Source organism: Malurus melanocephalus, unplaced genomic scaffold (assembly GCF_030028575.1).
Source record: "Malurus melanocephalus ecotype Western Australia unplaced genomic scaffold, MMel_1.1 scaffold_44, whole genome shotgun sequence".
NCBI lineage: Eukaryota > Metazoa > Chordata > Aves > Passeriformes > Maluridae > Malurus > Malurus melanocephalus.
The window spans coordinates 676,925-700,478 of NW_026623276.1; positions in this window are offsets into that span (position 1 = coordinate 676,925).

Sequence of the window (23,554 nt, forward strand, 5' to 3'; positions counted from 1 at the left end):
GATGAAGGAGGATGATAGTTTTATTTGATCTGTGAGAAAAAAAAAAAAGTAATAATATTTAAGGGCTTCGGTTTCACACGACTGATTTTTGGATAATCCTGTCTCATTCACGTTGTTTTATACACCTGTCAGAGGTACCTAAAAAAAAAAGTAAGAGAAGTACACCCGTGAAAAATGTATGGACAGCGTAAGAAGTTGGTTATTAAAAAAAAAGCAAGTAGTTGTTTAACTTATAGCCTACTTACAAGTGAAAGGTAGGTGTGCTTACAGGCATGGAGTATGCTGGTTTGTTGTATTGGATTGTATTTCAATGTTAATGGACCTTTAAAAAGGCAACACTAATTTCTGCTCTTGTGTGGGTCCAGTGTAGATGCTTAAGGTATTTCCCCTCCTTTAAAAGATGCTGTGAGTTTGAGCAGTGTTCAGAGATCCAAGAGGTCCAAAAGACTAAAGGATGCAKATTCAGATACAAATAGGATATATATTTAAAGATAAACTTGCTCATATTTATAATTACATGAAAACTAGGGTTAGTTAATGGCAACAACACAGTTCCTTCTTTTCTTCTGTTACAGCTTGCTTATCTGTCTAATGCTGCATATTTCAGATAACTGTATAAATTTAGTAACTAAATTACATATTTAAGTTAGGTAACAATTTAAATTAGTATGAAATAATTAAAACATACGGGAGCAAAATGTGCTGTTTATTAGAAAGCTTATCAAGTCCTTTAAAGGGTGCAGTAGTGTTTCATTATATATATGTATATATATATATATCTCCCCTTSTGATTTAAAATTTCCTTTTACTTCACCAGATTACTCTACATAGTTTAATTCAAGGCTCATGCTGGTCTGTCTCTTGTGGTACTTGGAAGCATATCAATGTAATCTGCTTGTGTTAAGCTTTGCAATGTTGTTCTTACTGTAAAGGTGGTGGATCTCAGTGCAGCTCTGGCTGGTGATACCGGTTGCGACCGGGAAATACGAAAAGAACTGCATAAATAATTCATAAGCTAGTGTAATAAATGGAGGTAATCCCGTACCAAGGAAGAGTAGTAAGTAGCCTCTATAGAATTTTTTCATTGGCATTTTTACCCTKATCTCATACCATACAGTAACTAAAATTTTCACCCCAATTGTAACAGAAAGATGCAATGCCCTGAAGCTGGCATTGCCGTTTTAAGTAGAAGAGAGTTCAAGGCACTTTCAAGTGAGATCTTTTATTCAGCCCTTAATCTCTGTAACCAACTTAATTTTTACTGCCTCTGTTGTATTATCTCTTCAAGATTTAAGAAAGCTATTTTTGTCAGGGGCACGTAATTAATACTTGTTCTCCACTTATGCCAAATTTTGCACTTGTGCACAAAGCTCATCCAAAGGAACCTGAAAAGTGGATCTCCATGGTAACAAGAGAGAGATTGAGAGAGAAAGAGAGAGAGAGAGGATTTTCTCCCTCATCATAGGTCAAGACTAGACGCCTACCCATTCCTTAACTTGTAGCAGCGTTCATCGGCACCTTCCTCTTTGTGGTTATTTTGTCTCCTGGGGTGTGCTTTTACTGTTGCCTCATTCTTCCAGAGTGGATGCTACGCTGGATGAGCGCAGCCTCTGTGTTTCTTCCTGCTCTAATCCTCCCTTCTGCTTTCATTGTCTTTAAGTGTATCTGTACCTATACGRTTTTACTGTGGGATTTTGGGTAATAGCTTGTTTTCCCCATCAGATTTTTGATTTGATGACCTGTCTTGTCTCTAACTGTGTGTAATAGCTGACAGARCCTTACTTGTTAGTCCTCTTCAGATGCAAGTGTGTTCATCTCCTTTTTTTTCTATTATTTGTCTGTGCTATTTTTGGAGTTTCACATGTTTTGTAGCAGTAAAAGCAGTCTACTCCTTCTCACCTGGGAGCAGGGCTGAATTWCTTTTTTTTGAGTCGGCATGTGAGATGTGTTATCAGAGTTACTGTTTGGAGATGTTCAGCATAAAAAGAGTGTCTTTTGCCCTAACTCTGTCATCACGGAGAAGCAATATGGAACAATTCTTTCTGGGGGAATAATTGGAGTTTTTTTCACTTTCTCTTCTTTGAAGAACTAGTCTAACTAGACTGTGTCTCTGTCAAAGCTGAGATGAGGTGGACACGTTTTATTCTAGATGATCCTGTAGTCAGATACTTAAAACTTTCTGAGGAATATAACTTACTGAGGAAYATAACTTATTTTCTATTTCCATTTTCCTTTCTGTGCTCAGTTTTTGCAGCTACGATCTCATGAGAGGATACCAAATGGCTTTTTAGATGGCTCCCTTAGGCTGCTGGTGCACCAGGTCTCTCCGGGCGTATTTCCAGCACTTTTGCCTTTCCCTGTGACATATCTTGGGATAATTTGAAAACATCTGCTAAAGCAACCATCTTAATATAAGACAGCAGTCATCATTTGTCACTGAGCAATATGTCATTTGTGGCTCTCTAATTGGAAGACAGATGCTGATGCTGACTTTGGCCTTCTTAACTTGTCTAGTTGGCAGATTGTCTGTAGAAACACTTTGCAGTGCTTTGAAATCATGCAGTGTATTTCTACTTTTCTGTATTTTGTGTTTCTTAAAGAATTGTCTGTGCCATTTGAAAATCTGCTCAAGAAACCATMATGATAGCAGCTAGTACATTCATAACCCGGCTTTCCAAGTAAACTTGACTTCATGCATCTCTCCAGTGTCTTCTGGCTAGATGAAAGCCATTTTTAAATAGTTGCCTGTGAAGCTWTACAGCCTTTTTAGCCTCTATATATGAGAAACTTCTGATCTCTTGCTGCCCAATGCCCTGTATTGGTAGCATTTCAATGAATGCCACTCATTCCAGTTGTTTCCCTCTTTTYGAAAATTTAGCATCACCTTTAACTRACTGAGGAGGCTCTTCATCTTCTCATTTCTCATGGTAAGGAAACTAGGGACTTGAGAAATGAACTTCTGTCTCTGTGAAGGAAATGTACACTTCTAGATGCCTAGATCCAGGTTTCAAACCTCGGTTGCTGTGGTTCAGGTGACACCAGTGTGTGGCATCAGCTCATAACCAAAGATCTCAGTAGTTACAGATGGTGTCTTATAARTTATACCTAGAAGGTGCTTTTTGGAGCTTTGTGGGCTAATTTTGAATGTAGGTTGTAGTAGCTTGAGTTGACTTGCAACATCTTACAGGTTTCAGCATCTTAATGTCCTGATGTGGTGACTCTGCTGGATGCAGTCAAGGATTACTTTAGGGTTTTTTTCCGTTGTGGAAAAGGGAGATTAAGGGGATGAGGAGCCAAAAAAGTTTTGTCCAAGAATTGTGCTTGAAAGCCTATTAATTGTTGTGGGTGTACATCCTCTCTGAAGGTATTTCAAGGCATGTGATGATTAGATGGTGGCTGAGTTACTTTTTGACATGAAGGGAGTATTTTTTTCAGCCTGCTTCCTGAGTGTGACTTCAGTTGCTAATTCTGTGCTTGTACACAGTTTCTTCCCATGTGTGTTTAGTTTTGCAGATGGAACAGGATGATGTGTCTGCCTGGRGGTTGATAACAATAAGAGACAATGATTAGCAGTCTCACCTACCTGTGTCATGGTAACTTCTTTTAGCAGTGTGCATCCAGCATTGAAAGTCAACACTGAGAATTACTGTCTCACTACTTCCCTGTGTGTTTCTTTAGTCTTGTCATCATGGCAAAAAAATAAAAAGGAAGAAAAAAATTTAAAGAGGAATGGAGATGAAATCCAGCTCTCTGCTTTGTGGTTGTAGTCTCAATGGCATCTTTTGAGCTGGTCAACAGGCAGTGTGCAGTTGCCTTTGTCCAGACAGAAGTCTTGAGAGTCAGTGTGCTYCATGGATGTCTCACAGATGTCCAAAGTATGTGAGAATCTCTGTCTTCTTTTGGTCCTTGCAGCTGAAAGGGTTTCAGAGTCCTTGCAGCACACCATTCGCACAGGACAAGCTTCATTTGGTGGTTCACACAGGAATGCATCTTCTGGTTTTGTGGTGCTGGAAGTGCATTGGTGCAAATGTTTCACAAGGATCTCAGAGATCTTTGTTCTCAGTGCATGTCTTCTGACTTTCTGTTCACTGGGCATAACGCTCAGGGCGTGGTTTGGTCCTTTAAAGGATTCAACTGCTGTTCCATCTGGTTTACCTCCACAATGTAGGATTTTGCTTCACTTTTTTTTTCCCCTCTTTCCTTTATATTTTTTTTTTTATTATTATTATTTTTGTGTGTGTGTGTAACTGTATTTTAGAACATCGCTAAATTACATCATCATATTACATTTTTGAGGAGCATACCATAGGACAGGATCTGAGCAGCCTTTATCTACTGGAAAGTGTCCATTCTCAAGATGGGGATTGGGAATTCATGAGCCTTCAGGTCCCTTCCAACTCAAACTATTCTGTAGTTTTGTGATTCACCCAACTGTTCCTTCTAACAGATCTTGGCAGAGAAATGCTTATAGCCAAATTTATATAGTTTTCTAAATAATATTTTAAATAAATAAATCTAAATAAATTCTAAATAAAAAAAATATCCCAGTGGAGCTTTTTAGTGGCAATGGGATGACAAAGTACAATTAAAGGGGAAAAAAAAMCACTGCAGGAAGAAATAAAAGAGATAGTATTAAAAGAATTTATTGTTACTGTGTATAAATTAAGTACTGCAAACATCATCATATCAAAACAATTTCAATTAAATAAGAAATGGTAATTTGGTAATTCCATTCATGGAACAACTGTACAACCACAATATGTAATATTTGAGAAGATTATTAAAATTATTTTCTGATGAAAATATCCCAAATGTCTGGATGGCATCTGTCCTTTAATAACAGCAGCAAAATAGGACTGGTTTCTAGATTAGTGGTACTTTGCAAAGAAACATATGTATATCACTGTATAAAATTAAATACTCTAGAAGAAGAGATGCAATGTCTGTTTAGGAAGCACTGTAAGTTTTAGTGAAAAAGATGGATCTCTTAAAAATTGTGATGTCAATATAAAATAAACTAAAGTGGAATTACCAACTTGAGATGAAGACTTTCTCTCACATATTTGGATCTCACACTTCCTTGGAAGAAAAAAAAAAAAACAATGCTTTTTTTTCTTAGCAACAACAACGGAAAAATAAAAGAAAAGAAGCCTCTGATACTGCACTCAAGAGAGAAAACTGAATGTTATTCAAACCAACTGGCTGTCTTGTTAGCTCAGGGGAAAAAAGTTTTATAATTCCTGAAATATTACAAACTTACTGATGGAAAAAATTGTGGTTGTGTCTTCCTCTTTGCTTTGTTTTTGTCTTTTGGGTTTTTTTTTTTTCTTTTTTGGTCCATGACAACTATTTCAACTATGGCATTTTTTGTAGAGATGTTTCAATACCCATGTAATGTCCTTTACAGAATTGCAGTGGCATGGTAGTGGATGAGCATTCACTTCACCTTGGGCAGAAATGTTAAAGAGTTTTTTRTACATAATCAGGAAATCCACGTGGTATTTCTTATCACACTGTGATGGTGTGTGGGCTGACTTCCAGAATTACTTATATGGAGTTCTGCATCTCTTTAGCACGATATAAATGTCCCTACTGGGAATTTTCATGCAATGTTTCACAGGGAAAGTTGTACAACACAATTATGTGTATGAACAAAATCAGAGTACRAGGACATTGTGGCATTCAAGTACTTTGGTCATTTACAAATTAGGTGGTATATGAGGTACTTCTAAAATCAGTGCAGCATGCCGCAAAATAACTAATGTGTTATGTTAAATTACTTTCCAGAGGATGTTTTTTGACAGAATCAAGGCAAAATATGAGAGTATACTAAAGTTCTTGACCTGATCCTTTGCTCTTTATGCTGTCTGGTATTTTGAACATGAACTGTGGGCGCAGGCTGCCTGCCCKGTATGAAATGTTAAAATGTTGAGCACCAGTTGGTCAGGTCCATATTACAGGGTTTTTTTGTGGTGTGAAGAAATGCTGAAATGCAGCAGCAACACTTGTGTGTTACACCTGCAAGGGCACTCCTGAAGACAAAAATATTTGCTGAAAAAATGCTCAAAGATCACAGCATTTCTATAGGGCTTAGGAGAAATTGATTACATCATGTTTCTTTGTTCTGAATTTCTGGTTCCTCTATGACAACACACAACAAAGTATGGTGAGAGAAAGATGAAGGTTCATCTCAGTGCCTATTCCAGTTTCTTTTGGAATTAAAAAGAAATTTTGCATACAATTGCCAATAATCAGTTTTTCTAGCAGACTTTGTACATTTATAGAAACTCTAACTTGCTTTTCGCTGTTCAGCTTTATCTGTAGTTTGTTTGCAGGTGCTGTAGGACCAAAAATAACAAAAATTTTCCCAAGGAYTTGGAGTCCAAGAACAGTAAAACTAATACATAGGAAAGCCTACTAATGTAAATTATATTTGTTTAAAAGCTTAAATATTATTATTCTGTAATGGTGTCACACTAAAGTTTTTTTTATGGTTAAAATAGTACATAATTCAGAATCAATGCTACCAGTGGTCTGCGCACAGCTCCCAGTGATCTCTGTGCAATRTGTCCCTGATGAAAGAAAAAATGTTTGAACCTTGCAGAAAACCCCAGTATTTTATTTTATTGCAAATTAAGAGATACTGATGAATAAATTGGATGTGGATTTTTTTTCTTGGTTCAACTGCAATTCTTATTTGTTTGTTTTTATACAGAACTGGGATCATTAATTATTTGTGGTATAATTAATTAATTAATTRATGAGTCTGCCAGATCTAGTTTAGTCTTTCTGGCTTCATTAGCATAGAGTCCTTGAAGCTGATTTATACATTGGTTTGAACAGTTGATGAATGAGGCAGTGTTATAATTTTGAGCACTTGAGTTTGGTTTGATTTTGGTTTTTTACTGCTTTGTTTTAAAGTATGAACACCRTGTTTACTCTGGTATTGTGTGTTCATGAGAACTTTGTGTTATTGTAGGACATTAATTTTTTTTGTTTTATCTGATGATTTAACCTTAAAATTTAGTCAAACCATAAACTATTCTGAATCATCTTTCCTTCCATAATCCAGCTCATGGCAGCTACTGCTCATGTTGGCAGCTACTGCTCATGTTAGCAGCATGCCTGGTAAATGTAGAGTACCTCTTCAGGCCCACATGTGCTTTAAATTTAGGTTTAAGTCAGGATTGATCTTTCAATGGGGATTTTTTTCCCTCAACCRCAGAGAGAACAAAAGTGAGTGAGTGAGTTCCCTTTAAACTCCCTTATTCTTGATGTTGATCTCTCCCTGCTCTTTGGTTTTGTAAGGAAGGCTGAAGAGAAGCTAAGATTAGCTGTTCAGGCACACGGGACACTTTAAACAGTTTTTGTTGCCTTTCTGGCGGAAGCAATGAGAACTYCAAGGAGGAAAGGTGAATTCCTTTCTGAAAGGTGTTGAAAGCAGTAAGTGCAGTCCTCACTCACATCTCAGGGCTGAAGTGGCCACTTCAGCTATTGTCATCAGTGGCCTGGAGAACATAAATTTACAGACCTGGTGTCTTAAGTCAGCAGCRGACTGCACAAAGCCTGGGTCAGGTGCAGGTGCGCTGAGCTGCACTCGGGGCAGAAGCGACTGTCACAAAGCTACTCCTCAAGCATTCTCACTCAGTGGGTGTATTATTCATCAGTTTTTCTGCATAGTCACGGTGATTGGGCAGAATTTTGGGGGCATCAGTGCCACAGTTACACTGCACTCCTGTTTTTTGATAACTGTAAACACCCCTTACTCTTGGTAAAGGAAATAGTATTGGCACAGGCAGACACGTGCCTTCTACACAGTGTATGTGGCCAATGTGTTATTAGGATACCATGTTGTATGGCTGGGTAAATAAATACGAGATGCCTATAACAGATCTGAATTGCAAACTCTACTATGATAATGCTTTTCACACCACTAGCCGAGCCCAGTAATTTATTACTACAATTTGGTGTCATGGATATGATTCATTCTATTTTAGAGGATGCAAACAAATTGCTTTACATTCACGTAGTAATTTATTACTCAAAGCTGAATGCATGCTTTGTGTGATACTGAGATTCTTGAAATATTTATTTTATTTATATGTATTGGGGAGGAGGTAAAAGTAATTTTTTCAGCACATTCTATTTAACCAATCATTAGAAAAATATTTAATTYAGCAATCAAGAGGACAAGAACGGTTCTTGATCCAATTGAATTTCAATGACAAATCATCCTGGAGCCAAACTGAGTGCTTACAATATCTGATATTAAACCTGTGTGTAACCCAAATACTCAGTCACTTTCCAGTTTGTTCATCTGTAATATGATTTTTTTTTAAGCTAGGCTGCCTGCTGTGTGTTTTCTGGTAGAAAAAGTTAAGCCACAGTATCAGAAGGAAAATGTTTAAATACATTGATCAGTATGTGTGCTGCACATCTCATCTGTTTAAAATAGATAGATAGTGAAAAAAAAAAAAATGATTCTCCTTTGAATTTGCAGATTAGTCATGGATTGTTGCCCACAATTTTATGGAGCCTAATCATGTAGTCCTTTTTTAATAGATTCCATTATTATCATTACAATATACCACCTRAAGTAAGTAAATTAATTCAGTGGAGTCTCTCAAGAGCTACGTTTTTGTGTGTGCTGGAAAATTAAGTGTGGCAAATGTCGTATTAATGGTTATTTTGTTAAGCATTTTCTTAGAGTTTCCATGGGCATATTTTAAGAGGTCGGATTAATTTTGTTGTATTTATTGCTAGGTCAAATACTTTTTGAAAGTAGGATGGTATTAGTAATGCTTTATCTAATAACTACTTTTAACTAATTCTGCTTGTGCCTAATAAATAAAGGAGAAATTAAACAAAAGATATACTGAACAAAAAAAAAATGGGAGAAAAAACCCTCAAAACAGTATTTTATCTAAATTGACCAGATTTAGTTCCTCCTTTTGCACCAATTGGATAGCATTAACAGAAGGCAGAAATGTATTTGCAGTAGAGTTTATCTCAGTAGATGCAACGTGCAGAAAACTAGGTTTGTGACTGGTGTGTTTACAGGGAGGCAAGTGGGATGGAAGCAGGAATGGATTTGACTTAACGCWAGATTCAAGTAGGTGGAAATGTGAGTAACATAAAGCCAAGTGAAAACCTGTTTTCGTTATGTAATTTCATTTTTTCGGCATCTAGTATTTGGAGATTTTTAAAATTTCCTTCACCCTGGATTGTTTGGGTTTTGGRTTTTTTTTTTTGAGGAAGAGAGGGGTAGAAGTGAATCATCTGGACAGTGGAACATACGGCAGCTGGAAGGAAGAAAAGACAGAAAAAACCCGAAAAAAAGCAGCAAAAATCTCAAGGTCATCCCTTGAAATACTTTTGCCAATTTAGGAATTAATTGAATTTTAGGACCTTAAAGTTTAGCACATAGAACATGAAACCTCAGAACAGTCCATGGGTGAAGCGAGAGCAGGATGTGTGTGAGAAATGTCATAAGGCACATCAAATCACTGGCAAATTATTTGTGGAGTTGAGGACATGGTAATACATRAGATAGGTTTAATGTCTCCTCCTCAGGGACCAATACAATATTGCCATCTCTGTTGAAGTAATGACATTGTCATTATTTATTTGGTAGCAATGAGTCTGAGTTTATCAAGAAGAAATGGGTTCACAGGAAAATTGTTTTAAATAACAGAAAATCACATCAAACTGAAGCAGTACAGGTAATTGGGAGTTTTCTTTTCCAGCTTAGTTGTAAGTGAACACACAATTTGAATTAATTTTATAACATAATGAAGATGTATAACCAAGGACAAAGATTAAATGATTTAAATGTTATGCTTTTAGGTTTGCAAATATTTACACTTTTATTCMTACCATCAGTTCCAAATGCATTTCCTCTTTCAGATATGGTAAATCAACCTTTCCTGCTTTCAGACCATGTCTGGTAATATAAGTGAAAATAGCACTTTGTAATTTATCAAATAGTAATTTGAAACAGTAATGCTGAAAAAAAAAATTTAAGTCCTAAACAAATTGTAACATGCTGCATATTCCCTAAATAATTACCYAATAGATGAAGTCAAGACAGATTAAAATATACTTGTAGTTCTAAATTATAATTAATTCTCCATTGTATTTTGTCACCAGTCGGAATTTCAATTTATATTAACCTTTCCAATTATCCTGTGAGGTCAAACATTATTATAAGTTTTTTTACTGGTAGAGTGGTTTATTTTGTGCCTGTGAGATTTCAAGGAGCTTCTGGACAAAACTCTTAATCATATGATAGAATTTTAGGTAATCCTACAGGGAACTGCTCTTGGTGATCCCTGYCTGCCCCTTCCAACTTGAGATATTCTATGATCTTTGATTGGGTAAAATCAAAACACCCTTTGAAATAAAAAGCAGATTTAAATGGCTCAAGATTTCACCATCTTCARGAAGGTGTATAAAAAGAAGTCTGCCCATAATCCATCATAGCCTGATGAAGCCTCTAATGTATACACATACAATTCTTATTGTTAAAAGCATCTCATGATTGAGCATAGCTAGAATAATCCATAGGAGCCTGATCTGCTCCTCATTGAAGTCTGTGGCTCACACTGTGAATGTAAWGTCTGTCATTTCCTTAAGCAGGCATTGGATTGTGTCAATGCATGAGCACAGAGATCACGTCTCTTCTTTTTTAACTTTGAGACTTGCTGGGATATTGGCCCTTCAGAATGGTATCTCACAAATGCTTTGCTTTTCCACATGAATCATTTGAAAGCCAGATTTTATACTGCTACTTGGTCTCCTTTGTATGTGGTTAATATTTGTGGCGGTTTAGACATTGTATGTGCACAAAAATGTCACTTTTGAAGGGACAAAAAAGGCTGTACAGGTTTAAAAGTGTGAATGTGCATGTATAACTGAGCTCCCAGTTCAGGCTTGACTTTTTACGTTGTAGGCAGATATTCCAGGTTTTGTTCAAAGAAAAACTTAATCCCCACTCGTTAAACCTGCACATAGCCTAGGTTTTATCTCTGTCTCACGTTAGATATATGTGTAGTACTTAACAGAGGTTGAAGTAGTGCACGAGATCATCTAAGCTGACTTGAATTTTACATACAGAGGAGGGAAACTGGCAGTTAAGCTAAATGTTGGAAGCTAAAGACATTATTTCTCCCACTAAAGATTCGTAGTCGTCAAGACTGTCAAATTCATTTGCGTGTCAATTACAGTTCCAGAGGTGAAAAGTCAGGCTGCTTTTCAAGACAAGTTTTTTAATTAGAATAATGAATGTTTGATTAATATTCCATTAGTAATATATGATAATTATACCCTGATGGGCTGTCACTTTGAGTACGTACAGAGTAAGATCACAGATGCATTTTTATGTTGTTATGCCTTTGTCAGCTTTAGTTCCCATCAACAGTCAGCTTTATGCAGATGCTCCCTGAAATATTTCAGAAATACATTTTGTCCGTAAGCCTGTTAAATGATGCTACACGTCTGCTTTGTGGGTCARTGCCTATCTCTTGCTTTGTTTAACATTTCACCAGGGTTCTATGCTTTGACATTCACTAGATTGAGCTTGCAGAGAGAAACTTTACTATTCAGGAAATCTAATGCGTGAGGAAAATCCTGATTACTAACTGTGAATAAATCCAAATCAGGAAATAACAGTGGCTTCATAGAACTACAGTGGAAAATGCACATCTTTTGACTTCTGCAGGTTAAAAACATTTCCCCACAGTAATAGGTGTTGTGGGGATGCATGCAATTATTACTCAGAATCCCTGAGTTAATGTCATGTATCTCCCTGCGGGTTACTGTGGCATTCAGCGTAGCTCTGAGAGATGTGAGCTGATGATGCTTTCTTGTGAACCTTGTAGTCTTCACCTTCTAACACAGTTCTGGAACTCATTGCTGACTGTGAGCATCCTGGTTTGTGAGGCATGTTAAGAGGGAATGGTGGGAAAAGGATAAGATGTGATGCTGCAAACTGCACAGCAGAATGCTGGAGCAGCAGACAGGGACTGTCTGGATGCACATCGGACTGAACTCTCCTTTTTTTCTCCTTGCTGTTCATGCTAGATCAGGAGACCATTTTCTTTGTATTGCAACCTTTACATTTGGGTGCAAGCATGTGTCACAGAGCAAGAATGAAGCATTCTTTCACAGCTGAAGAAAGGAAACCTAATTGATGCTGGCATACRTGTTTATATGGGCCATGTGTTAATTACCAGGGTTACAAATGAACAGAGTACTCCAGTTGTGTGTGTGCATAAGAAAAGTTGTGTGTGTATATAAGAAAAATTACAGTATTTGAATGTTTCATTCATTCTGCACTGCATTTAATTATAACTTTTCCAACACTTTTAATCTTGGAACATTTTTATGTTATTAAATAATGTATTTTTAAAATGAAGCAGAATTAATTTTTTGTTCAATRGTATCATGTAGGGATCCCAAGAAACTAAGAACTATATTGAAAGTAGTCTGACTCTTGGAACAGTGAAGGAATGAGTTACTGTAGAGGACTGTTGCCCTTTCTGTGTCCAGCTGCAAATCTGTGAGAAGAGYTTTGCAATTAGCTTTTGTAAATACTAGCTGACAGCAGAGGAGGGTTTGAGACTTTGGTTTCCTGGGCTCCACTCCAAGTTCTGGAATGAAATACACTTCAGTGATTGCGTATCTCCCTGCCCCTGTCTCATCTGTCTCCCCTAGCCTGACTACTTTGTCTCCTCATCTTGACTCATGTTCATTCTATGTGCACCATGCTTTTTACTGCCCTTTTTCTGTGTTACGGTGAACACAACCTCTGTCATGCTTGCTGTGAAATGTGGATGGAAGATAGACAGAAAGTACTAGAAACAGTACATTTTCATCTCGTTTTTTGCATTCCTGCAGTTGTGTCCCATTGAATAGCAATAAGCAATGACAAAATCTCTTGCTCACCTGCAGATWCAGGTGTGTTCAGTGACTGGTGCAGGCAGAGCATGTTCTGTGGGACTGGGATAAAAAGAGGAGTTTTATTTCAGCTTCTAATGAACTCCTGTTAGGTGAGATGAAACAGCAGATTTCTAAAGCCACCTTTTTGTGAGTTTCATTGCTTTCAAGCCAGAACAACCCTGTTGTCCTATTTTTAAAAATGAGAGCAATAGCTCTTCAGAGAGGTATTTTTAAGAATTTAACTTCAACAAAACTTTTTTTTAAACTTATATGCTCAGTTGTATCTCAGCTATCCTTCTTAAAAAGTTTAAGAACTCTGAACAACTCAGGCATTTTCAGTTCATTTGTAACCCAGATTGTTTCACATTATTTATTTGAACAAAATTAGTTAAGTGTTTAAATCAGAACTAAGATCAGTTTGTCTGTGGCAGTAGCTGGGACTGAAGAGATGTAGCCTCTAGTAAGTGGATTTCCTGTTCATAGGAGAGATTGTTTTACCAGGAACAGGTTGGTAGGATATCATGGACGACTCAGGAATGTGCAGAGTCTCTCTGCTGCTGGTGTGGAGCAGCTTTCAAGGACACTCTAGAGAGTCCAGAATTTAGCAGTGGATGATGCTAACTACTCWCAGGAAACTTGAATCCAGAGGTAGAGTTGAAAAGTGCTTTGGTAGACATGGCAGCAGGAGAAACTTGGCCAGGAAGGGCAGTTTTGAGTTGCCATTAACAGGAATTACCAGGACTTCTCATACAAAAACTTATGGCAGTGAGCCGAGGAATTGAGATCCTAACACAAAAACAATTAATTAGGATTGTTCGGGGAAAAGATGATGTAGGTGTTTGGAAAAGCACCCTTAGGAAGGTGAAAGTGACCTTAGAAATAAACTGATGTGCTCAGTGTTATATCGCATTTAATTTTTCCAGCAACAGAGGAGATTTTGCTTTAGACATGGGCAATGTACACTCCACGAGACACCAGCAGAAAGCTGCACAGGCTGTCTCCACATTATTAAGAGTAAACTGGCCTTGTGACAGGGACCATTTATAATTCAAGAGAATGTTCARTGAATGGATTCCCTCTTTAAAAGAGAGAGGATAAATGTTACTAAGTATTGCCGTTTCTTTGTGGAATTGTGTTGGAGAAACTGCAGTAGTGCCTAAAAGGGTAAGGAAGCAATTCTGCTGGTTGCTGTAATCTATGCTGGACTTGAATATGGTGAATAGATTCATCCCTGGCTGATATTAAAGCCTCCAGTTTTTAGTTTTCTGATGCCAAATAACAATATTTCAAGTTCCTGCTAAAACTCTATTGTTCTTAAAACAGTACTATCCTACTGTTGTGCTGGTAACTCCATCTCCTCATATATTTCCTCATTTTTCCAGTTAAAATTTTATGACATTTACTAAATTTTCTGTGGTATTGTTGKAATAAATGTGTGTTTGCAAACTGATTGAAATGGTTTTAAAGAGTTTAAAGTTCTCCTTCAGTCATTGTTAGTAGTTGAACAGAAGCATTCATTAACTTGATTTGATCAGATCTATGCTCCTTAGTGCGATGAAATCAAATGTAATGCAACAKCAGCTTCTTTATATAGGGTGAGTAATGAGATTGCTTTCATTCACAATGTAATTTTTTTTTAATTATTTTTGCTTTTATTTTCCATTAGAATTCTTTGCACAGAAGTTTGTATGTTGCTCACRTTTTGGAGGCCTCTTGGTAGAGAGTACAGTTTATTCTATTGTTGATATTAAACCCACTTTTCTTTCCCATCTGCACCGTAAAAATGTTATTCATCTTCAGTATCACCATATTTCTCAAATCATATTCACAACTGAAATACTGTCCTAATGGTGACACCAAACACTGTGTATTTCAGTGTCTTGAGATAATACTAGTTCTATCTCTAAGATAATATTTCCCGTGTTCTCAGTTGAAAAGCTCTGGAAGCTTGTGTGTGGTGTGTGGGAAACTGTGCTTGTGGATATTTTTAATGCTTTTCCCTTTATTCTGCATTAGTACTGCATCATAGAAGCAATAGCTTCAGGAAGAATATTCGTGCTCAGCTGACGATTCAGGAGGTGTTGCTGCCCCTCAGAGAAAAGATGTAATTATGTCTTTTTCTTTAGGCTTTGCTTGGATTTGCGTGTTCTGTGGTGCAAGAGAGGATATGGTTGTTTTTCTCCTGTGGCAGACAACCCATTAAAAGTACCTAATACAATTGAAATAGCTGTTCCAAAGAAGAGCCAGTTCTTGTCCAGTTAATTACAGCTTTTTGATGTGTCATTTATTTGACATAGCATCTTGTTTCCTACAGAGCTTACAGGCTGTTTTTTTTTATTAACTGTGGGTGTGGCACATTGCAACAGAGGCATTGCTTGCTTTCCTTGATGTTAAAAATGTTACATTAATAATATCATATTTTAACAGTATTATTTGGTTATCAACTGATTTTATAGAGGATTAAATTATGCTTTTGCTGAGAATAAATGGATTTTAAGCTTCAGCAATTAATATAAATTTAATGTARTTTGACAGATCCTAACATGGATTTCAAGCAGACCCAAATCGAGTACCTTTGTGATCATTTTAGTGGTTCCTTTGTGGCATTGAAACCATTGTTCTTTCATAATCACATCTTGTTAAGGACCATAAATAAGTTAACTCTGCTCATTTTATATCAAAATAAACTTTGAATATTTAATACTCCTGTGTCTTTCATATAGTTACAAAAGAGTTTTGCAGCAATATTGGGTGAAAATTCCTGCATGTTAAGCAACTGCATGGAAATTATGACCTATTTTCAGATCCTTTTTAGGCAAATGATAAGATGGAAAAAATGCATCTGGAACTAGTGTAGGAAAATGGTTTATTGCAGTAACTGTGTAATGATAAGGCTTGAGGAAAAACTGATATATATGGAAACTTCAGAGATTTGTTGAAATTCAATGGATTCCAGCTTGTCTTCCACTTGAAGTGCTTATGCTTCACATTTCTTCCTGTAGATCTTTTTGCAGGAATGTTTCAAGAGGGATAATGACTTGGGGTTTGTATCTACTGCACGCAGAATCACACCAACAAAAAAGYGGGGTTCTTTTCCTACAAATATATATTATCACATGTGACAGTACTGTTCTTATATAAAGCATTTGACTGTTGGAAAAATTATTTTGTTATGTTGTTGATGACTGTTGCTGAGGACTTTTTAGACTTGGTAATGTGGAGTTGTGTTGTAAGCTGTGACCTGGTTTAAATCCCAGCAGAACAACATTTCTTTTATTGTGAGCCACTGTGACCAGAGAGTGCTGAGTTGGGACTGTTGCATTTGGTAGCCAGGAGCTCATTAATTCTCTCCTTTCTCCCACCACTCTGAGTAAGAAGATTTAGGTTTCTTAGACTCCTGAAAGGTCTTTTCCTCGGAGCTTGCTAGAGAAGTTCAGTTTGTCTTGGGAATTAGTGGATGAAATGTCGGGATGGGAGCTAATCTCAAATACCCTGCTCACTTGGGAAAGGAGACCTGGGCTCAGACTGCCTACAGAAATACAGATAAGTAATGATTTAAAAATAAGGACAGTAGTATGCCACTCACGATGCAAATGCAATTAAAAACTCCATGCCTCTTATCAGATTTTAGTGACCCTCTAAATTCACTCTTTATTATTTGACCTGAAATTTTGTCATGAACAAAGTGAAGTATGCAAATTTTGTGACTTCTGTTTATATTGTGAATTTGCATATGTGTATATAAATAAAAGTTACAAAACCCGCATACAGATAGAAAAATGCTGTCTCGGTATCTGCAGACCTGTGTTTGGATATTTTGGGATTATGTTGGATCATAAAACTAAATTGAGTTTTCATGCAACTCCATATGTTTGGTGGTGGTGCTCAGAGCTAACTTAGTTAAGATTTTCATCTCCATTCTATACATGAGAAGGGGCAAGAATGGAGGCCAAATTCTGCTTTCTTTKATATTTTACAGATTATATGTGAATTTTCTCTATTTTTAGTTAATGTTTGTGTAGTTGCACTGCCATCTCCAATGGCTGAGTGATATTGGTGCCTTCTTTACCACTATTCCTTTTGCCYTTTATTATCCCTACTCTGTGAAATTATAAGTAAAAATCCCCATATCCAACAAATTAGGTTATGCATATACATTTATATAGCCAGACAAAAGACCGAGTTGTGTTTTACTTAGCAATCTGTTTAATAATTAATATATGTGATTAATTTTTTTTAATGTTACACTGTGCTCGCTGAACCTTACCTTCTTGSATTATTTACTCTAATATTTAGAATATATTTTATGTTCCTAAAAATCTTGCTGACCACAAAARAATATGTTGTACAGATACTTTTATGTATCTAAATGACAATTTTCAGGGTGGTCATGAACTTTCCATGGAGGCCAGCAAGACARTCATCTGATTAATATTTTCTTTTCTCAGGTGTCCTACAAGTAAGAGAACAAGGAGATTTGAATAGTCTTTGATTATTATGAAACTAGGTCATCAGTGATGTCCTTGCATGCTARGACTTTGAGGTGTAAAACCAAATTTACTTCCCCATATGACTTCAGTAAAAGYCAATCTCCTCTTACACAAAACCCTGCAGAATTTGTCTGATTAGGATTCCCAAAAATTAACCAACTTCCCCTAAGGTTCTTTTGTGTTTCATGTTTTTACAGCTGTGCTGCTTAATGAATACCTGGTGATGTCTCCTTCGGGGATGCATTTTTTTGATAAATTCTCCATAATGCAATAGCCTGCAGTACTCCTGTAAAAACTGTTAGAAGGTTGGCAAAGTGTGGCTTCCTTCCTCATGCAGCAGAATTTGGCTCAGTATGGTTTTATGCTRCATAAACTACTCCCCAAAGGTTTTKATGAGCTGCTATACCAGAAATCTCCCTCCCTTTTGGGTAATAACCATTTATGACTTTGTGCATTCAGGGATATGTGCGTCGAAATGTGTCGACCTGAGAAGTCTTTGTTGTCTGAAGAGCATCCCTTCAATATTTACTTAAAGCAGAAGTAAACCCTGTTGATCAGTAAAATACAGAGGTGAGACAGTGAAAGTAAAATCCCCCCCCACCCTCACCACYTGTGCCAAAAGTTTCATTTTCTGCAAGTCTGTCTCTGAATGGGTATTGCAAACAAACATTTTCATAAACTATATTGCAGATTGAACTCCCAGGGTACTCTGAATWTCTCATAGGTAGTTTGGACAGCTCTTTTGATCTCTTGCCACCATGTTAGAGCTATTGGAAGGACTCATATGAACAGCTGGTAAATTTTCCTTGAAGTTTGTTAACCAAGCCCTGAAATCTTAGTGAATCACCCAGGAAATTGGAATGTGTATGTGTGATCAGACTGGATATAGCATGGGCTCAGGGAAACCTATTATTGTCCTCTGAGAAGCTAAACRAGATGAAGTCATGTGCAGGTCTGATCTCATTAGTTAACATTGTTCCTGACCTCAGTGTTGACCTCTGAGGAGGCCTAAAAAAATARAAGTGAATTGCCATACCAATTCACAAGTCATGCTTACACTAGCTTTTTACTTCCCTGGTAATGTTCTTAGTTATTGTTATAAATGGAAAATRRTGTCTATTAAAACAGAGGAAATGGYTTAACAAGTTGTAACATCAGCATCTGGTGGCTACAGTTGTAGAGAGAGGTACTTTGCAGCAATGTAATAGGACTTGTTTTGTTGTGTTTTTATGACAGCAAATATTTGTCTTGAAGAGGGAAAAAGGGTTAGTGTTTTCTAAAAGTGTGATATTTCATATTATGTTTTATACTCTGGATATATTGAGTTTTTTTGTGATTGATCACAGTATCTTAACTGAAGGATTTAATCATATAGATCTACAAGTTTGGGTTTTTTTTTTTTAAAGAAGTGACTAGTTTATTGAATGTATAGGTGAGCTAAGGGAGTAAAGCAGAAAAATGCAATTTTCCTTGTCCCAGTGAAATTTTTGTTCTGAGATCTCTACCTACAAATGTATCTTAAAAGAAAAAAATGAATTATGTCTAAAGCATAACCTATTGTAACAGAATGTCCTATTTTATTTCCTGATCCTTTTTTCTGTTTATGTTTCTTGCTCACCGTCTTCTATTTATTTTTTTCTTTTTGAATAACTTCAGACTACTAAAGAAGCTAATGTTTATGTTTTAAGTTAATGGCCCTCTCTGAGGAGGAAGGTACAACTTTTCTGTTARGGTTTCTTTTTCCTTTCACTTGCTTGTTTTACAGATTTGTAATATGATATTCCCTATATTTTGTGAATGTTTTCATAGAAGGTTCTTTGACAAGTAGCAAAAGACAAATTATTAGCCTTAAAGCTGTGTTGCTGCAGCAAAAATTTMTTTGTAGAGGAGGAAGGAATGATGTGACAATTTATAAGATGTGGTCACCTCTTTGTCTCTATGGCAAATTTTGAATAAGAGATGTATTGACATCCAGTTTCCATATGTAAAACATGGAATATCATCCAGATTTACATGTATCATAATAGTAATAATTAACATTTCATTCTGGTGCCCTTGAAAGTATTCATAAGTTATGGATACACTGCTGTAGTATGTGAAGCCTCTTCAAGTTTCTTAGATGGGTGTTTAGTTTAAAGGTACCAAAGAGATTTTGAGAAACAATATAACATAGATAAATGATGTTGGGAGGTCAAGTGTGCCCTTATTTAACATGAAAAAAAATCTTATGGGATGCTGGAGTGCACGTCTAGTTTTTTTTTTTAATTATTAGTATTCATGTTGATAACTACTTTTAATTGTCTGAACCATAACATACATTTTTCCTAGCTATTGCATCTATAGTCTTTTGTAAGGCTAGATTTTCTTTTTGTCCATGGAAATAATACATCTCTTCATTAGACATACTGTCAGTTCCTAAAATGATTAATTAGCCTTGTCATGGACTTGGAAAAAAAGAATAGAACTAAAAGAAGCTGTTAGATCAAAATCCTTTGGGGAGGAGAGATAAAAGAAACTATGTTGGTTGTGAAGGGAGAACTACCTGGAAATTCCAGAGACAGAATTCAGTGTGGATAGATATTCCTATGGTGTTATGAGGAAAGATAAAACTCGCTCRCAGAAATTCAGAGGTGGAGAATGGGGAGCATCTGCTGTTATCAGTGTGACAGCCTTAAGTGCTTTGCTCTATAGTTGGCAAGTTGTCATTACTTAAAAAAAGAAAATTAATTTTATTTAAAAATAAAGTTGTAAAAACCCTTTTGAATTGAGTGTTCACAAGTTCATTCATTTTGATTTTAATAGAAACATTAATGGAAGTGTGTTAGCGTTGTGCTTCAGGTCTTCAGTTTCAAAATAGGAGATTCAGGTAACTGGAAAAAAACACATAAGGAAGTTGCTGAACAGAGAAACTCAGGATTTTTTGAGCGAGAACACCATTACCTTTATCATGGAATAAGCTATCTGAAACCAGTGGACCAAGAAAACACCCAGTAAGAGATGTTTCCCCATTTAGCTGGATGAAATGGTCATTCTCCGGTAATTGTTTAGAATTAGGGAGTCTGTTCCATTCCTTCAAGGCTAATCAAAAAAGAAATCCATTAAAAGATAGAAAGGAAACTGTTAAAAGCAGGGGTTACTTACATATAATAGGAGATATYTTAACGAAGAGTTTTTCAGCCAAAGGAACAGAAAAAAACAAGGAATGAGATATGCCAAGGGAAGATTAAATACCAATTTCATTATAGGCATTCAGGTGTAGACTGGAAGGTGCATTAACATTGTTTCTTTTGTGTGTAAGGGTGATGCAGCTGACTGTGAGAGCAAAGGTGAGGCACAACATGCACTTACTGACCACAGGACAGATGTCAATGTCTACCAGTTGGAGTGATATGAGAGCTATGAAACCRTTTCTGATAATTTTCCCCTTCACTTAAATATTATGTCCAGCTACAAGAGCTTTATTTTGACTTAACATTGGTAAAAAAAAATATTGCTGGAGAAAAAAGTGAGAAATGTGGAGGTCAATAAAAAGTTGCATGGAATTTTATATGAACTTGGCAAAACCAGATGTTGTTAAACAAACTCTACCTTTTAAGAAASAATCAGTAAACAGTGTTTAATGCAAGCAAATAATGGCAGGTATCAACATGAGCTTAAATAAATCACTTATAGTGCCTGAGGAGAACTTAGGAACAGCAGAGAACTGAGGTGGACAAGATATTGGGCAAGGGAGACACCACTGTGGTGAAAGGAGCAGCACTAGRTAGGGRCAATTTGCATTCATCAAAGTCARCTCTTCAGATCTGTTGTGGTTTAGTATTTCATTGTCAACCCTGGCATAAAGTGTAGGAGTATGCTAAGGAATGAGTCAATRTTTTGGAGATAGCTCGAGTTCAGAGGAGGACTAGATTTGCAGAAATGGAAAGAAGTTTAGCTTTACAATGTGCAAGAGATCAGTGTGCAAGTGTGCTTAATGCTTGGTGAGCTATTCAGGTTGTTTCTATTTTTTTAGGAATTCATGGTTTGAGAGACAAATCGGGGTAACTGGTTGAGTACAAAATAACTATGAGGGCTCATAATAATGGCTCAAATGTGGGTGAAGGCCAGTGGCAACACAAAACATGCAAGGACAGAGACTTCCGTAGATGCAGACCGAGCACAGTGTGTGCCTGGGAAGCCAGCCTGCTGGCAGAGGTGGAGAGTGCTGCTCTGCCTGCTCTGAAGGCTGCCCAGTGCCATGGCTCTGTGCCCTGTTTGTCCAAGTGACCTCTTCTAGAGCTGCCTGCTCTCRGATCAGCATCCAGGTTGCACAGGGGGTTGAAGGTGGGATGAGTCAGATGCTGCTCTGCTCAGCTGCTGCTGAAGAGAGGGGGATGCTTTAGGAAGAAGGTGGGGTTTATGCCTGAGTGGACAGGGATGAGGGAATGTGTAGGCTCCAGTGTCATCTGTAAAGAGATGCAAACCTCTTGTCTGACCCCAAGGCTTTACTTTCTGTGCCTGGTTCTTTCTTCYTGCCATGGAAATCTCTGCATTCCTACCAACAGTCCTCCTCCCAGAGATCACCAGATCCTGCAGCTTTCCTCTGGTCTTGGTTATCACTGTCAGTGAAGATGATCAGAAGGCTGGAGGAGGACAGGCTGAGACAGCTGGGGTGGTTCAGCCTGGAGAACAGAATGCTCTGGTAGTCCTCAGGGCAGTGTTCCAGTACTGGAAGTACTGGGGGCCTAAAAGAAGTTGGAGAGGGACTTTTTACAAGGGCACATACTGACAGGACAAGGGAAGGCTTCAAACTGAGAGGGGGTGAGTTTAGATATTAAGAATAAATTCTTTCATATGAGAACGGAAATGGGCTTGGGGCAGGTTTCCCAGAAAAGTTGTGGTTACCCCATCCCTGGAAATGTTCAAGGTCAGATTGGATGGTCAAGTGGATGGTCTGCCTGTTCATAGCAGGAGGGTTGGAACTGGACCAGCACCTTGAAGGCCACTTCTAACCTAAACCATTCTATGATTCTGTGATTCTTCACTCCTCTGAAGACCCATGATCCCTTCCAACCCTCTCCATTTGTGCTGATGAAATTTCCGTGACCCCTGCCACCTCCTCACGGTTGTGAAGYGAAGTTTTATTTACATGGTGAGAATACTTTGTGTGACATGGAAGGGGCAAAAGAATACACTTTATTGCAAAATCATAATGGTTACATTTTGTCTGAATAACTGTGGTCACTCTGGCAAAAGAAGGTTCRTATTTGGCAAAAGGACACATAAAAGAAAGAGAATGTGTTGTAGGGCTGAAAAGGTTGAGCTGTTCTTAAGCCTGGAAGGTGACAGAATGACTCTCTCTGTGTGCAAGGAACTGAACTGAACACCGRGGAGGGAGCAAATGTTTGAGTCAAAGGATGGTGGTGGTATATGCATGAGATGACCCACACATGGATAGATGGGCTGGAAAACAGAAAAAAAAGGTAATACTTCCAATTAAAGGAGCTTTTAGAACAGCAGGCCAAGATTGATTTTCAGATTAAATTTGCTAACTTTATCTAAGARTTTATATGATGTGGATATGTGTGATAACAAGGGAGAAATATTTGTGAACCTAGAGTCCTCTTCCAGTCTAATTGAGGAAGACTTCTCATAATACAGTAGGCATTAATGATTTTGCAGAGTTAGTTCTCAGTCTCAAGAGCTTCCTTAAGAGTGAAATTTATGTCCTTTTTTTGTATAACAGAACTTCTTCTGAAATGTCATGTGGTTTCCTAGGTTTTTCTTTACTTTTCTGAATTAGCATTTTGTGGTTTTTGAGAATACACTCACGTATCATTGTTTAACATGAGAAAATTGATCTTCTAGCTGTGTGTGATGAAGTATTTTGTGAAAGATTACCATGCTTGAATTGTTGTAATGGGCAGAAATGAAGGAAGATAATGCTTCAGAGCAGGCAGAATGGACTACGGGAGGGAAGAACAGCAGAAGGATCAGTGTGAGAGAAAAATCTGTTTATGTGAACCATACTTCTTAATATTATGAATTATCTGTAGATCCCATAATTTGGTGATAAAAGTACACAGGCTTCATATATACCCTACCTTCAATTTTAGGATTAAACATGTGCTAAATTTTTGTCTGCT